Genomic DNA, 18,332 nt, shown 5'->3' with positions numbered 1-18,332 from the left:
AATTACAGAAGAAAAGTTTACAAAAAGGTACCTAATTGTGAAAAACAATGTTATGTATAATTTTTTTTTTGGATAAACCAGACGTTTGTGTTGAATGGGCATTGCATAACTTCAGTGCCCCAGACTGTGTCAGTGGGCTGTTTATTTATTGATATTTTGATTTAATTACATTCAGTCTGTATTGAAATACTGCTATTTTGTTTTGCATTTGTTTTGTAAAGGTGCACTTACCTTTTGTGTACATTTGTTTCAGATTCCTCTCTCAAATCCTACTGAAGAGAAGAACGAACTTGAAAGCACAAAAGAAAGAGAAGAGGAGAGACAGATAGATTATGTAAATACAATTGAGTAAGGGGAGGAAGATGATGGAGATGGACAAGAGGACCGAGGAAGATGATGGAAGTGGAAATGAGGAAGGTGAGGAAGATGATGGAGATGGACAAGGGGACAGAGGAAGATGATGGAAGTGGAAATGAGGAAGGTGAGGAAGATGATGGAGATGGACAAGGGGACAGAGGAAGATGATGGAAGTGGAAATGAGGAAGATGATGGAGATGGACAAGGGGACAGAGAGAAAGATGATGGAGATGGAAATGAGGAAGGTGAGGAAGATGATGGAGATGGACAAGGGGACAGAGAGAAAGATGATGGAAGTGGAAATGAGGAAGGTGAGGAAGATGATGGAGATGGACAAGGGGACAGAGGAAGATGATGGAAGTGGAAATGAGGAAGGTGAGGAAGATGATGGGGATGGACAAGTGGACAGAGAGAAAGATGATGGAGATGGAAATGAGGAAGATGATGGAGATGGACAAGGGGACAGAGAGAAAGATGATGGAGATGGAAATGAGGAAGATGATGGAGATGGACAAGGGGACAGAGAGAAAGATGATGGAGATGGAAATGAGGAAGATGATGGAGATGGACAAGGGGACAGAGAGAAAGATGATGGAGATGGAAATGAGGAAGGTGAGGAAGATGATGGAGATGGACAAGTGGACAGAGAGAAAGATGATGGAGATGGAAATGAGGAAGATGATGGAGATGGACAAGGGGACAGAGAGAAAGATGATGGAGATGGAAATGAGGAAGATGATGGAGATGGACAAGGGGACAGAGAGAAAGATGATGGAGATGGAAATGAGGAAGATGATGGAGATGGACAAGGGGACAGAGAGAAAGATGATGGAGATGGAAATGAGGAAGGTGAGGAAGATGATGGAGATGGACAAGGGGACAAAGAGGAAGATGATGGAGATGAAAATGAGGAAGATGATGGAGATGGACAAGGGGACAGAGAGAAAGATGATGGAGATGGAAATGAGGAAGATGATGGAGATGGACAAGAGGTAAACACAGAAGGTGATGGAACTGAACAAGAGGAGAAAGAGGACAAGGATGGAAGTAGACAAGGACAGAGATCAGGAAAAGAGAGGAGCCAAGGAAATGATAATTCAAACCAAAGGAAGGGGCGTTGATATCTATACACAGTGTTAATTTATGTTGACTGTGTAAGCCACCGGTCTTAAATGTTCAACACTGTTAGTGATCTTTCTGCTTGTGTTTTATATTTTCTTGTTGTAGTTAATTTGATCAAACTTGTCTTTTTTCACAGAAACAACATGAAGATGATCCTGTATACCCTGGTGCTCCTCTCACAAAGGGACAGAGTCTGCTCTTACTCATGTCGTATGTACTGCGCCACAATTTGACAGAAGTAGCTCTTCAGGATCTCCTTACTATGTTCAATGAACATTTTCCTGGCTTGGTGCCAGCAACTTCATATCTTTTCCATAAAGCATATGGACAATTTGGCCAGTATGTTCCACATTTTTATTGTATTAACTGTGAAAGCTACTTGGAAGCTACTGAGACAGCACCACAAAACAGTTCTTCTTGTAAAGCTAAATTTGACCCAGAGAAAAACCTAAGGGCTGGATCTTACGTTCTAGTACTTAGTCTATCAGCCCAAATAATAGACATTTTGGAAAAAATAGAGATTTGTTTGAATAAAAGGGAATCAATTCCAGACATTGTTCCCGATTTTCATTGTGGGGAAGAATATCAAAAGATCAAGCAGAGTGGACATATGGGGCCTGATGACATATCAATCTTGTGGAATTGTGATGGAATTCCTGTTTTTAAAAGAAATAATATTCAGATATGGCCAAATCACTGTCACCAAGTGATTCTGAAAGGAACATATGCATACCATGCTTATGGGTTGGTAAAAGCAAGCCAAATATGATCACATTTTTAACTGCTTTTGTGTCACAGTGTCACAAGGGCCCCAAGATCAGTGAAAGACCGAAAATTCTGGAAAGCATCTGAATGGAAGTCTTTTTTGTTGTTTTATGCTTTGCCTGTTTTGAGTGGTATTTTGAAAAATAAATACTGGAATCATCTTTTTTTTTATTAGTTTTTTAATGCACACTCTTCTTCATGATGCCATCAAAGCAAACCATGTGGATATGGAAGAACGAGCTCTTCGAAAGTTTGTGCGTAACTTTGAGAAACTTTATGGTGCTGAAAATGTTTCTTTCAATATTAATGCCCTTAGCAACAAGTGTGCGAAACTGGGGGCCGCTGTGGGCAACATCCACATTTCCATTTGAATCTTTTAATGGAACATTGCTGAAGTTTTTCAACTGAACAACGCATGTGCAAGATCAAGTAGTTAAGAGATTATTTAAGTGGAGGGCTCTCTGAGCAAAAGCAGTGACTACAATTGCAAATGCTAATGAAAACATACGAAATTGTTTTGACAAACTCAAAAATAGATCTGCCTTAAGAAGTTTCAAGATAATGTCAGAGGTTTTGGTTGCCTGAAGAAAGGTACCACATCTGTGCTGCAGAGGATGGATATTGAAGAATTTACTGGTGACACCGTTAATTCGGGTTTATTTTATGACCGTTTCACTTGTAGCGGAGTTCTTTATCATTGCTGCAAGAGCACACCTCTTAAAAAGAGAAACAATTCAGTTGTCCAATTAAATGATGGAACATTCTGTGAAATTATGACCCTGAGGGATTTTACGTGTGAGGACGCGGCATCTACTGCATCCACAGACAACAGATTCTGTGTTTTAGTTAAAGAGCTTGCCAAGAGTGGAGGAAAGTTGTCTAGAGATGCTCGGCTAAATATGTCCTCAACATTTATATATGAAGTGTCTCACACCAATAATGTGTTTGCTGTCCCTCTGCAATCACTCAAACGTAAATGTCATTCCACTTCCAAACAACATTGAAAGAGACTAACTGACTCCTGGGGAACTACTTCTGCAGCTTTACTAATGTCAATGCCAATTATAGTTTTTAAGCTTTATTTCTGCCTAAAATTAACAATGATATGTTACGATTTTTTTTCGATAATTGATTGATATAATGTATTAAAGCAGTGTGAGTGAAATTAATTTTTTGGCCATGCAATATAGACAGTGTTTACTTGGCTATACTTGTGACATCACAATCCAGTAGCTCAACTTCCTGTCCAGTAGAACACATTGTGACTTTGTATAAATGTATTAAAAATACTTAAATCACAATTAGCCTTTTTTGCAGAGTATATACACTTCATAAAAAAATGTTTTAAATGGCCTTTCAACGCAAAACAACTGATAGCAGCTCTCAGTGATATGTGTCGGGTCCAGAGGTGGGTAGAGTACCCAAAAACTGTACTCAAGTAAAAGTAAAAGTACTTCTAGAAATATTTACTCAAGTAAAAGTAAAAGTACTAGTCTTGAATAGTTACTTGAGTAAGAGTAAAAGAGTATCGGATAAAAAATCTACTCAAGTAGTTAGTTACTAGTTACTTTGGGTCATATACACTGAGCCTATTTTTATTTAGATATATAGATAAAATGTATGTAATGTATGTGTGCGTGTATAAATGTATATATTTCATCAGCCTTTACTCCAATTTATGTAATTTATTATAAAACCCTGTCTGTTTACTTAAGTAACAGATATAGGTGTCATGCCATAACATATTTTTAATACGACTGACTTTATATTAAATGTGAATTTAACATTGAAAGTTAATGTGATATAAATATTGCTACTAATCTTTCATTGTTCAGAAAGAGAGCAAATAACATTTACATTATTAAAGATAATTTTCACTGACAGTCTAGATTTCAATCACTCTCAGAAACTCCCATTAAAATCACTGAAACTGTTAACACTGTGAAATCAATATCTTAATTAAAGATTCTTACACACATCTGTACCTTGTTGTTTGTGACGAGAGAATTCGCCAGAAAGAGGTATTCAGTCAGTGAGCGAGTGAAGGAAGCACCAGCATTTTAGCGATGACTCATCGGAACACCTCTGATTGGCCATTGCATTCAAGAGCTCAACAGAATCTTGTGTGATTGGTTATAATGCGCAGTGCTGTAAAAACGTATCTATCTCTGGCTCAGCACCAGCAAGCGATCACAGCTCTGAATTTAGCAGCTGATGATGATATGACTTGCTGAACGTACTCGCACCGGTGTGATTGTATTAAAATTAATTAAATTCTTAATCGACTATTTTTTGTGTTTTGGAAGCTGCATTCAACTTGACTCCCCTCTGTTATAAGCCACACATGTACAACAAACTAATGGCACAGTGGTATCGTGTACTGTAATCGAATGTAGCCCAAGTTATTACCTGTTAAACAGTAGACAGCACACGCAGTGTTCATCTAATAAGGATCTCCATCACAAGCAAATAATAGCCTTTGCAGATTTGCTTTCAATTCAGTGCAGTTCCAGCCACGTTTTCAACGCTGCTGATGTTAAACGTTACAACTCCGAGTGAACCACTTCAGACGCTCAGCGCGTGCGGCAGGGAACTGAACGAATCATTCAAACTGATTCATGAACCAATTCACTCGTTTGCCAATTGGTTTGATCAAGCCTTTGAACAGAATTGACTCAAAAGAATGAATCATTCGCGAATGAGCATCGCTCATTGCCCAGAGAAAAGTAAAAGTACCCATCTTTAAATATACTCTGAAAAGTATTAGTTACCCCAAAAAATTACTCAAGTAAATGTAAAGAAGTAAATGTAACTCGTTACTACCCACCTCTGGTCGGGTCCCCGCTATCATAGCAGCAACATTCACAAATGTTTACAGAACAAGTGGGAACACAGTGTGCCTGTAGCTTTCTCTATTTCAGTTTTATCACGTTATAGAAAGTCTAAGGCCATCTCAAGCCGAAGGGCAAACTCATCTAATCTGCAGCCTATTATGCATCAAACTAAGATTGATGTAAAGACACAAAGCACAGCCATCAAGTTAGCACTTTTAAACATTCGCTCACTAAAAAATAAATAATTTCTAATCAATGACTTTATAACCACAAACAATTTGGATTTTATGTTTCTAAATGAAACATGGCTAGAAGACAGCTGCAGTGCAACAGTCCTTAATGAAGCAGCCCCTCCTAACTTCACTTACATGAGTGTCTGCAGTAGGGCTGGGACAACGCGTCGAGGTCATCGATGACGTCGACGCAAAAAATACGTCGACGCAAAATATGCTCATCGATTCGTCGACATGTTTTTATTTCTCTAAAAAACGTTTGCAAAACGTTTACCTTATGTCCGCTGAATATACGCGATGACCGGATCAACATTCTGTCCAACGTTATATAACCAATCCAGGGGTTTGGCGCATTGATCTTTTTTTTTGGCGGCTGTCAAAGCCTTATTTGATCGGTGAGTGACAGTGACAGAGCACGTACGAGAGAGAGCCCCGGCTGCGCGCGCACTCACATTCTTCAAACTACACGAGCGCTCTCTCTCTCTCTCTCTTCCCCCACCCCCTCCCCTCGTGAATATTAACCAAAATCATTAGACACGATAGAAAAAGGGCTTTTTCAGTAAGCTAGGCCCTATGTGTTCAGTAAGCTTGTTTCAGTAAGCTATGTGTTTTCAAGGCTTCAAGGTTTGATTGAATGCTATCTCTATACAAGTGCAAAGTAATGCATTCTTAGTCAGTCTTTTATTTTTTAATTTTAAGAGCAATAAACATATATTGCAATGTTAAGGAATTCATGTTTTTTTTCATTCAGATATGTAAATCAACATGTATAAATTGTTAGTAGTCAATTAATGGGGAGATAATCGAAATCGAATCGGTCTGGAAAAATTAATCGTTAGATTAATCGATGCATCAAAAAAATAATCGCTAGATTAATCGTTTAAAAAATAATTGTTTATCCCAGCCCTAGTGTATACGCTAGTCTGCAGGACTGTTAGGAGAGGTGGGGGCAGTGGTGTAGTGGTCCCTGGAGAAGTGGGTATACTCTCAGTTTTCAGGTTTTTTTTTTTTTTTTTTTTTTTTTTAAGTAGTCCAGAAAAAAGCCCTGTTTTAGAAATAGTGACATGTAAGACTATGATTTAGTTTACCCAAAAATCTGTCATTTCTACTTGCTCACTATTATAAAATGATCATGACTTGATTAGGAGCAGTTTGTAGTTACTACTGGTCACACAAGCAGCCTGGATGAATGTAAAATGTATTTACCATGAGGCAAACATGGTGTTTCGATTATTTTTTGCACATTTATTTAAATAAAATACTTCAAATCTGATGTTGACAATGCATCCTTGTTCATATTTCATCTTAAATAAAACACACAAATCATTCTCTTCCAAACATCAAAACCAATCAGCTAAACTTAAAAGTGCACTGTCATAAAATTGAAATTATTTGGTTTTCAATAGCTGAACACTATTTATATAGAATACTTTGTTAGATATATATAAATATCGCTACAAATATTGAATATCATCATTTTTTGAATTAATGCTTTGTTTTTAACATGTTCATTTACCGGTAAATCATTCAACAAAATAATATGTTACAACAATATTTAGTTAACAATTAACAAAAATATATGCATTAACAACACATCAACAGTGATATACTCTCTCAACCCAGCACTGGGTTTCTGACCTTTGCTCATACTACAGTATATTCCAGACAAATTTGCTTTCTGCAGGAGCTTTCACACTGCACTGTCTAGAACGCACAGAAGAGCGTGAGGCTTCACTTTTCAATAAACTGGAGATGCAATTTACTGCCTGTATGTTCTGACCTGGTGGTGGTAGACTGGGTCCTTGTCTATGCTCACACTGACTTGCCTGGCTAGCTCCCGGTTGAGAGCTGCCAGGGCTGCTGGTTTCAGGGGTGGGGTCTGCCTGGGCCTGATTTGTGCCTCTTTACAAAAAAGTCAGCAATATCTCCCTTCCTTGTCATTGTTATCTGTCCCTATACAAAATAAGACAGCCTGATTAGTCCTCAATATTGTTTAAGGCTGAATCTTAAACTACATGTCCCCATTCTTGTGTTTTAACTTACTTAAAAATCAACTACCAGCCTAGCTACTAAAAAATTAAACTAGATCATATAGGTTAGTTAGGGCTAAGTAACTTGGCTAATGTTATAATTTAGGGCTAAGTAACTTGGCTAACGTTATAATTTAGACCTTTACAATAATAAACAAGCTTCATAGACATTGAGATAATCAGTTTCATCAGTCTGGTATGAAATTCTTATGAACTGGGTTGATTAAACACTTACTGAAAACCAACAATGCCCCGGTTTCCCCACATTATCCCAATCTACATAGCTAGCTTCATAACGTTAGCCGACTCCTCGCAACTATTGGTGGCAAAATCTCTTCTCCTCTAAATGTACAGTCATATTGCCACTGGCAATTTGCCAGTAGTTAAAATAATGATAATTTTTGGAAACCTCCTTAAAACTTACCTCAGAATTATGTCTTCCATCAACAGGGGTGGCACACCGCCGCTTGGCACCGGCACCTGAGTTTTTTTTTTTTTTTTTTTCACTGGCACCTGAGGTAGTAGTAGCGATATTTTCCTCTGCATGACCCGCCCTACTCTGCCTCTGATTGGCTCATCAGTCCTCATGCCTAAAGTTAACCAATCTCATCAGTGAAAGCAGCGAGTACCAGCCAATTAGAGGCAGAGGAAGGTGGGTCATGGCTTCACCATCCTTGAGGAAAAAATGGGCAATCTGGCTCACAGATATTACTGACTGGTGTGCATCAGGGGGGATTTAGAAGTGGGTATACGCAATGCTGACTGAAAAATAAGTAGGTATACGCCGTATACCAGCGTATACCCTGGACTACACCACTGGGTGGGGGTGTAGCTGCTCTATTTAAAGATGTCTATCAATGCAAGCAAGTGTCATTTGGTCAGTACTTGTCTTTCGAATATCTAGGGATTGTGCTGAAAGGTGCCCCACGCATTCTGTTTATTATTATTTACAGGCCTCCAAAATACTCTCCAGCCTTTGTTGAAGAGGTCACAGAAATGTTATCAATGATTTCCTCAGAGTTTGACTGTTTTGAAATTGCAGGGGATTTTAATATTCACATAGATAATGCAGAAAACAAAACTTCAAAAGAAATGATAACGGTTCTATACACTTTTTGACCTGATTCAGCATGTGCATGGACCAACACACAAAGGTGGACACACTCTAGACTTAGGCCCCGTTTACACGATGGGAAAACGCAGATATTTCCCTGCGTTTTGGCCTGTCATTTACACGAAAACGCCGTTTTTATCCCTGAAAACGATTATTTCTAAAAACTCCGGCCAAAGTGGAGATTTCTGAAAACGCTGGTTATGTGTTGCCGTGTCAACTGGGATAAACGGGGTTTTAGGTTCTCAAACGTCACATTATGCGCCAGAAAATGCTTAACGTCATGTGAGCGCCCTATGTTTAGAGTTTGTTTGGGTAACGTTACTGTTTGATCATGGATGCTGTTAAGGTGGTAGTCATTTTTACGTTTGTGCAAACGCTTTTGGTCTGTTTGCATTTGCAAACACAACTGCTGTATTATATCATGTCTGTGTTGTTTTGAAAGGAACAGGAAGTTGCTCGATTTTGAGGATTCTGATTGGCTTGCATGGCTTTATCCTTCTCCCTACACTGCCGCCCATAGGTTTGGCATAGTTATGATGGCGCCCGACGGCGTATTTATGCGGGTTGATGTAAACGACAACTTTTTTGAAAACAATGTTGTGTGCACTATGTTATTTTTGAAAACGGAGGGGGGGAAATATTCGTTTCTCTAAATACCCGGCTATGTGTAAATGTGGCATTAATCATCAGTAGGGGTCTAAACATTTCATCCATTGTTACTAAGGACATAGCACTATCTGATCACTTCTGTATTTTCTTTGATATATTGATCTCTGCTACAACTGAATCTAGATGGGTCTCTGTCAGAAGGAGATGCATTAACGAGAACACAAGTGTACTATTTATGGAGGCTATATCTTTAACACCAAGCATTTCTGCAGACTCTGTTGATACTCTCCTTGATTCCTTCAACTCAAAAGTTAAGAATGTTATTGATGATATTGCTCCAATAATAGTCAGTAAGAAAACAAACAGACAGAAATCAGTTTGGAGAAGATCAACAGCAGTTCAGACTATGAAAAGACAATGCAGAAAAGCAGAGCGGATGTGGCGGAAGACAAAACTTGAAATTCACTATAGCATCTATAAAGACAGCCTTCATGCTTTTAATGTGAAACTAGCCACAGCTAGACAGAATTTCTTCTTAAACCTTATAAACAGTAACTTAAATAACACTCGTACTCTTTTTGCCACTGTTGAGAGACTGACAAACCCCCCAAGTCAGATACCCAATGAAATGCTATCAGACAGCAAATGCAATGAGTTTGCTTCCTCCTTTTCTGAGAAGATAATCAATATCATTGTGACGAGTGGGGCGGGGCCGAGGGACATGGGAGCGAGGCCGGGGGAGTGATTGGAGATGAACTACACCTGTTCGACCCACCGGTCTCGAGGCCCATGGAGGAGATGGAAGGATATAAAACTGGAGCGACGACAGTGAAGGACGAGAGAGGACCAGGCCTGGGCTTTTAGTTGTGTTTTGGTTTTTATTTGCGCGCACCAGTCGTCCGTGAGGGGCTGGTGCGCTGTTTTTGTGTTTATTTTGTTATTAAAATGTTGTTGATTGTCCGCCGGTTCCCGCCTCCTTCTTCCGGATGAATATGAAGGTTGATATCGTTACAGTGGTGCCGAAGCCCGGGAGAAGGAGGGACGCGCTGCTGAAGATCCCTCGCCGCTGTGGTGAATCCGCGGTGCCATCGAGCTGGCGAGGAGTGTGCCGCCATGGACGCTCGAGGCGGTGGGCTGGAGCGAGTTGCCGGGGACGGGCGAGCTCGCTACCGGCCGCCCACGATGTGGAGAGACGGCTGCCGTCCGTGAGGGAGCGGAGGAGTCGGCGCCGTTCGCCAGGTGGCCGGAGCCTGCTGCCTCCGCCGGAACGGGGAGGAGCAGGGAACGGGGGACTCCTGCCGGCTGCCCAAAACCGGAGGAGCCGTCGCCGTCCACCGGGCGGCGGAGGAGTGTCGTGCCGTCCGCCGAGGGCCGTCCAGTGCCACCGCCAGGCACCGCGGAGGAGATCGCCCAGCTGGTGGAGGGCCGAGCAGCGGTGCGTCTGGGAACCGGAATTTTTTTTTTTTTTTTTCCTCTCTCCCCTCTCTCGTCTCTGTCGCTCCTCCTTCCATCTCCTTTTCTCTCGCCTCGTCTGTCCTACCCCCAGGTTCCCGCAGGTCCCCGTGAGCGGCCCCCCCGGAGGGAGGGGGGGGGGGGAGTAGAGCGCAGTCTCGGGAGTACCCCCCGGCCTGCGAGGGGCGATGGGGGTATGTGACGAGTGGGGCGGGGCCGAGGGACATGGGAGCGAGGCCGGGGGAGTGATTGGAGATGAGCTACACCTGTTCGACCCACCGGTCTCGAGGCCCATGGAGGAGATGGAAGGATATAAAACTGGAGCGACGACAGTGAAGGACGAGAGAGGACCAGGCCTGGGCTTTTAGTTGTGTTTTGGTTTTTATTTGCGCGCACCAGTCGTCCGTGAGGGGCTGGTGCGCTGTTTTTGTGTTTATTTTGTTATTAAAATGTTGTTGATTGTCCGCCGGTTCCCGCCTCCTTCTTCCGGATGAATATGAAGGTTTAATTCATTACAATCATATCATAATATACGCTATATACATAATATAGCATATTTGTGATTTTGCTGTAAACATGTTTTATAATGCATAACTAACATGGGAGCTCCATTAAGTACACGACTCAAAAGTTGATTTACATAAACCATATATACTTCTTGAAGACTATTACTAAAATGTCTATTTATCATCTGACTGGATAATGTTTGATAAGAATTGTAGATGAGCACATCTAACAGACATGAAACAGGTGTCTGAGTGATGTGTGTGTGATATTGTGTAGAATTCACTTTTGTCAACGCTGCTTTAGATGAGTGTAAGTCATGTAAACAAACAAATCTACGTAAAGTAACTAAACATAAGTTATCTATTTTATTTGTCCATTTGCAATATTGATAATTTAAGGAACATTTGTGTTGGATAAAAAGCGAGTTACATCAGTTACTAACTCAACATGTAAATGTAATATTGAGCAGATAAATGACAGAGGAGACTGACTCTTGTCTGGATGTTACAGGGACAGATGAGACACATGTGTGTTTATCTGCTGCAGAGACACTGATGAAGGAATGCTGCCATCAAAGGAATTGTGTAAGTACACTACAGTCAACAATAAAACATTTGAAATCTTAAGCTGTATTCTATTTTAATTAATGTAATTTTAAACAACTATTACACCTCTTTTCTTATTCTTGATTTCTGTGCATTTGCTGCAGATCTTTTGTGGTGGAGCAGGACCTGATAGGAAAGGTGAAAAAAAGGAAAAACCTGAAACAAAAGAATAAAGTAATGACTTTTTGTATTGTGTGTGTGTGTATTTTTTGTAGGACATGAAAATGTCTGTAGACTGGTGTGTGCACTGAGGATGGAGAAGACCACAGCATCATCCTGGAAATGATCGAGAGTCACAGAAGAGACGCTCCATCACTCCACCTGTCCTTTACTGTCTCATCAGGACCAGATGCTGCTGTGGTGTCTTCATCCTCAGTTCGAATACCAGGGAACACTTGTTAGGTAAAAACTGTTAGTATGAATGCACTGTAAGTCGCTTTGGATAAATGTATAATTTATTTGTAAATTTGAACCACTTCAGTGGTTTAACCCACTACAAAAGTAATAAATCAATGCATGTACTCGTAAACTCTGTGTAAATGTTTTTCAGGTAGTCGTGCTCATGGGGTGCAGGCACACGAAAGTTTGGAGCAGACACAGCAGTCAGAGTGTCCTGCACGTGTTCTTCTGCTCTCGCTTCAAGGTTGTGTGGATCAGAGAGTCATCATCAAGGTCTTCCTCATCCTGTTGCTCAATGACATCCCCGTTGAGAAGAGTGAGGCCGGTGACACACTGGCTGCGTGGCGTCTCTGCAGCGTGCCAGAAGCGTCCCCGAAGCGTGGCGGATGCTTAGTGTTTTCTGTGTCTTTACACACCAGAAGCGTGCCTGACGCGGCGCTGGCGCGCTGCTGCTGCTGTAGGTGACATAGAGGGAGACCGCCGACAGACCAGGCTCTTGTCTTCATGACAACAATATCACCTTTTTTTTACACACCTACACCTACTGATAAAGGACACCGTCAACAGTTTTGACGGCAAAATAGACTATGTTTGAGGTGCAATATTTAAAAATCGATAATTATTTATTTATTTTTAAAATTACATTTATATCTAAATTTATTTCAACCTACAGACTTTCAAATATCAAAATGTCATGAATTAATAAGTATTTGTGTACAAAATGACATATAAACATATTTTCCTATTCTATTTTGCTTGGAAACGCTTCCAACACGTGCGCGTGTCGCGGTAAAAATAGGCGTCACTGACACGCCACGCAGCTGAGACGCTTGCGCCACGCATCCAGTGTGTCGCCGGCCTGAGATTGTGAAGTGCAGCAGCAGAACTGTATCAGCTGTGTTCAGATGGCAGGAGGATGTTGGCTTCACCATCTGTAAATACTTGATTATTAGAACAATAAGTTTGAATGAAGCTTTGATTCATGTGTTGTTGACTTGTACATGTATGCATTTATTGTGATGCTACCTTTTTCAGTTTTTTTGTTCTCAGTAAAGAAAATGTAAATATTTTATCCATTCATGTATTAATTGCTTGATTGAAAATTGATGTATTCACATCGACTGCATTTGTTTAACTAGTATATATTCATGTATAGCTACGTCACAAAATAAAATAAATTTAGCTTCTTTTATTAAAATGTAATTTTAAAAAAATTATATAATTATTGGTTGGCATTTATCGTTATTATTGCTCGGTGTTCATCTTCAGTTCTCTCTTCACAGCAGTTCAGTCAGCATACTGTTTGAGTACATTAATTACTCCGGGATATTGGTTTGTTTGAACTCAGAGGGAGTGTCAGCCACATTAAAAAACGTTAACAGCTTAAGTCATTTGTAGATTAATGCGTATTGGAGACGTAAACCGTTTAAAACGATTCAGTTCGATTTGGTGAACTGAATGATTCGTTCGCGAACCGGATATCCAGACTGCTTTGTTTTTAACTCTCTCTCACAACCGACATGGAAGAGAAGACAATGATGAATAAAGTCGTAGTTTTTGCTATTTTTGGACCAAAATGTATTTTCGATGCTTCAAAAAATTCTAACTGACCCTCTGATGTCACATGGACTACTTTGATGATGTTTTTCTTACCTTTCTGGACATGGACAGTATACTGTACACACAGCTTCAATGGAGGGACTGAGAGCTCTCGGACTAAATCTAAAATATCTTAAACTGTGTTCCGGAGATAAACGGAGGTCTCACGGGTTTGGAACGACATGAGGGTAAGTTATTAATTACATAATTTTGCTATCTGGGTGAACTAACCCTTTAATATAATTCAAGGGGTTTTATTGGCATAAACGTTATAAGAACATTTCCAAAGCAGCAAAATAAAATTTTAAATACAATATATACAGTAATATTAACAGCCAAACTCTGCTAAAAAAAAAAACATACCACGGCAAGATGCAGCAACAAGACACAAGACGGATGCGCTACTTCAAGCTCTGTTGAAGAAGCACAAAGAAATTGAGAACTGGTCAGCAATGTCACCCAAAGAAACTTACTGCAGCAGATGAAAGGCACATCATGCTTCCTTGCCTGGCAATTAGAAGATGTCCAGCAGTACCATCAGCTCCGAGCTACAGAAAACTGGGACCCTGGTACATCCATCTATCGTCTGGAGAGGTCTGGTCCGAAGTGGCTGGCCAATTCCTAGGTTTTAAGACAACTTTGATTCACTTTTTTTATCCATTTCTAATTTTGAATACTCTATATTATTATATATACATTTATTTTTATGTGTGTGTGTGTATGTATGTGTGTGTGTGTATAATAAACACATTACATATAGTGTTTATCTGTGTACGTGTGTGTGTGAATATATATATAAATATATATATATATATATACATATATATAAATATATATATATATATATATATACATGCATGTATGTACACACAAACTCACTATATGTAAATTATGTGTGGGTGTGTGTATATCTATATCTGTATATCATTTGAAATGAATCTAAAGTTGTCCTAAAATCCTCTTATTAGGACAAATTAGTTCTTAGGATAACTTTTTTTCTTTTTTGTATGTGTGTATACTGTATATTTTATTAGTATACAGACATACTTTATGTTAATATTAATAGGAGCCGCCCGATCTTCCCTCCAAAATTAAACACAAAAACTGATTAATGCCGTGTTTCCGCCACTCCATAGAAAAAAATGCTATGCAAGTGTCAACGTAATAATCAATACATATTAAGCGTCAATATTTACCTATAATTGCTGCAAATATAGTTGAAGCTTGTCTGTCCCGCTTAAAACCATTCAAACTGGCTGACAGCGCGAAGTTGTTTGGAACTGTTGAGAGCTACATGAACCACGTGACAGCGTGGCGGCGAGATCAAAGAGTGTCGCAACTCTTATTTTTGACGGCTCTGGACAGACCCTTCTCAAATGACGTCCTCACAATGTTCCGGTCTTTCTTCCTCTCGTCGCTTCGCTCCAGTCCAGCGGGAGGCGCTAAACACATTCGTTTGTTTGACAAACATCATTAAACCTCAGAGGAAGAAGTTCAGATTCACCACGCTCTCTGTTGTTGTTATGTCGGTGTGCTGCCTTAATACAAACGGTTAGATATGTTTCTAAAAAAATATCTGAAGGAGTTTATCATCTGAACTGAGATCTGCTGCTGTGAAGATGGAGTTTGTGAAAGAGGAGAGAGAAGAGAACACGAGTGAACCAGAAACCTGCAGAATAAAACACGAGGAACCAGAAACTTTGAGAATAAAACACGAGGAACCAGAAATAAAACACGAGGAACCAGAAATAAAACACGAGGAACCAGAAATAAAACACGAGGAACCAGAAAAAAAACACGAGGAACAAGAAAAAAAACACGAGGCACAAGAAATAAAACACGAGGAACAAGGAGGTTGGTGTTTATTCTTCATTCATCTTTAATGACTGTTTGTTGTACATTAGGCTTAAAAAAAAGCTTTTTTTTCTCGTTATTTTTGAGCCCTGGAGAATTTGTGTGTGTGTGTGTGTATGTGTGTGTATAAGCATATTAATAACTTGTGATAACACTGTAATCGGCACAATCTGCAACAATAATATGCTGTGCTGCATGGATGTTGCCTACATGTTTGTGTTTTTGAAAAAACAAAGTTTATTTATGGTTAGTGAAAAATTAATTTTATGTCACTAAAATAAGGCCACGATACACATACAGAACATTTTTTCACAAAAATAACAATATTCTTATGTCATGATAAATGTTATTTTGAATAATGTGTATTATCAGACAGTTGAACAGTATTTTTTTCTACTATCAAATGTGCACCAGCTACTGTTTGGTTACCCACATTCTTCAAAATATCTTTTTTTTCCTTTTGTGTTCACCACAAGAAAGATATTAAAGGGTTAGTTCACCCAAAAATTTAATTTAAGCCATGTTTTACTCACTCTCAAGAACTCTTTAGGTGTATATGACTGATTTCTTACAGATTAATTCAATCTGACTTATATAAATAATTATCCTGGCTCTTCCAAGCGTTAGAATTGGAGTAGGAGGGTGTTTCTGTTCAATAGTCCAAAAGTAGTCAAATAAAGCATGTGCATCTGTAATAAAAAGTGCCTCACATGTAGGGCTGTGACGGTTGCCGTGACAACCGCGTCACCGCGGTAGTCGGTTGCTACTGCGGTTGTCTACTGCCACCGGCGGTAGTGCACGTGACGTCACAAACATAATACAAAGTTTTGTATATAAGTGTAATAACTGTAATAGTTGCAAATTCTAAGTCTATGGTAATTAACAAATTACCTCAAACACAGCGTTTCCTTTAGATTGGCAGATTTGAGCGCGGGAAAATACAGTTTATACGTTCAACAAATTAATTTAGTGTTGGGCGATGGATCTTGTTGGGAAAGTAAATACCACATCGCCGATCTGGAGTCATCTGCATTCATGTCACCCATCAGCGTTTGCACAAGTTCTCGTGATCGCAAACGCTGGCTGGTAAGGTTTGGTGAGGCTTTCTCCAAACTGGCCAAATACAAACGACAGGTTTAAACAGGTTTAGTCTGTCTAGTATCTATACAGGACATTTGAACTCTGTGTCAGTAGCCTACATCACAGACCGGACGGGGATTTATCATGTCATGTTGTGCTACATCCAGTGTAGCATCACTGATTATAATGAGTATTTTGTTGCGCTGCATTGCTCGCGTCCGTTAGACAGGGTGTATTTAACTTTCTTATTTAGGCTACTTTCTTGTAGCCTAAATAAACATTATTTCTTTGATATTTATTTTAGTGTTTTGCAGGCGGCGTTCACTGACAGAAGTGCTCAAATAAACACGAACTGACGAGTTAAATAGGATGTGTTAGATGAGTGAGACAGTGCTGGGCTGATTTCTAGACGTGCATACATATAAATATATCCTGTATATAATATATATAAAATATATTACATGCATGCACAGTTTAAGTCAGCTTTAATCACCTTTTTTGGTAATTCCATGAATTAACTGACCACGACACTGCTTGCATATAGTTTATTTCGCAGTTTGATATGAAAGGATATGCACAAAGGAAGCACGCACCGCCTTTGAGCACAGGACCGTCCGCGCTCGCTTAACTTGCACCTGATAATAAAGTGAAGTGGAGCGCGTGTCTGAAACGTTTCCTGTTCAGTCATTCTGCGAGTCTGCGACTGAATAAATTCACTTCTTGTCATGAGAAAAAGTGACAGAAGCAGCAGTTGTGAGTGGGTGGCCATCCCCGCCCCTACGTAAAATAATTTGAATAAGTTAAACTGGAAAAAAATTATCGCCTTGGTTAATGAGCAAATTTTGACACTAATATATATATATATATATATATATATAATTTTTTTTTTTTTTTTCAAACACCGCGCCACCGGCGGTTGTTGGTCCATGACTACCGCGGTGGTAAAAATCAGCCACCGTCACAGCCCTACTCACATGGCTCTGAGGGATGAATAAAGGCTTCCTGTAGGGAATCGGTGTGTTGTAAGTAGGGCTGGGACAACGCGTCGAAGTCATAGATGACGTCGACGCAAAAAATACGTCAACGCAAAATATGCGCATCGATTCGTCGACCTGTTTTTATTTCTCTAAAAAAAGTTTGCAATTTACCTTATGTGCGCTGAATATACGCGATGGCCTGATCAACATTCTGTGCAACGTTATATAACCAATCCAGGGGTTTTTCTGCATTGATCTTTTTTTTTGGCGGCTGTCAAAGCCTTATTTGATCGGTGAGTGACAGTGACAGGGCGCGTACGAGAGAGAGCCCCGGCTGCGCGCGCACTCAAAGTCTTCAAACAACACGAGCGCTTCTTGCTCTCTCTCTCTCCCTCTTTCTCTCGTTCCATCGTGCATATTAACCAAAATCATTAAACACGATAGAAAAAGGGCGAAACACCCAAGTTTCATGCGCGCTCGCGCACTCACGCACTCACAGTCTTCAAACTACACGAGCGCTTCTTGCTCTCTCCCTCCCTTGTGCATATTAACCAAAATCATTAGACACGATAGAAAAAGGGCGGAACGCCAAAGTTTCACGTGGAGCATTCGGAGATTTTTTTTCTCCATGACAGGCTGCTGGCTCCCACTGTTAATTTTTTTTTTTTTTTTTTGTAAAAGCACTCTCTGTATTAGCTTAAAGCCCTCAAGTTTACATTGGTTACTGTATTCTTTCAATTGCTCTAAACAAGTATTTTTGGTGAACTTTTTTATTGAATGCTAGACATCAAGTTG

The 18,332-nt window shown here is 39.9% G+C and overlaps 1 protein-coding gene across 1 annotated transcript in view; it reads left to right on the top strand.

The window, feature by feature from the left end:
- The first annotated feature begins 13,555 nt into the window (after window positions 1-13,555).
- Window positions 13,556-18,332, top strand: part of LOC132150315 (zinc finger protein 271-like) — a 96,257-nt gene continuing 91,480 nt past the window's right edge. Inside the window, exon 1 of the mRNA XM_059559241.1 lies at window positions 13,556-13,814. The gene's annotated coding sequence lies outside the window, so the exon portion shown is untranslated. The remainder of the gene's footprint in view (window positions 13,815-18,332) is intronic.

This window comes from Carassius carassius, chromosome 1 (assembly GCF_963082965.1).
Source record: "Carassius carassius chromosome 1, fCarCar2.1, whole genome shotgun sequence".
Lineage (NCBI taxonomy): Eukaryota > Metazoa > Chordata > Actinopteri > Cypriniformes > Cyprinidae > Carassius > Carassius carassius.
Note: the sequence above shows the minus strand (reverse complement) of the source record. Positions and strands in the feature narration are given on the sequence as shown.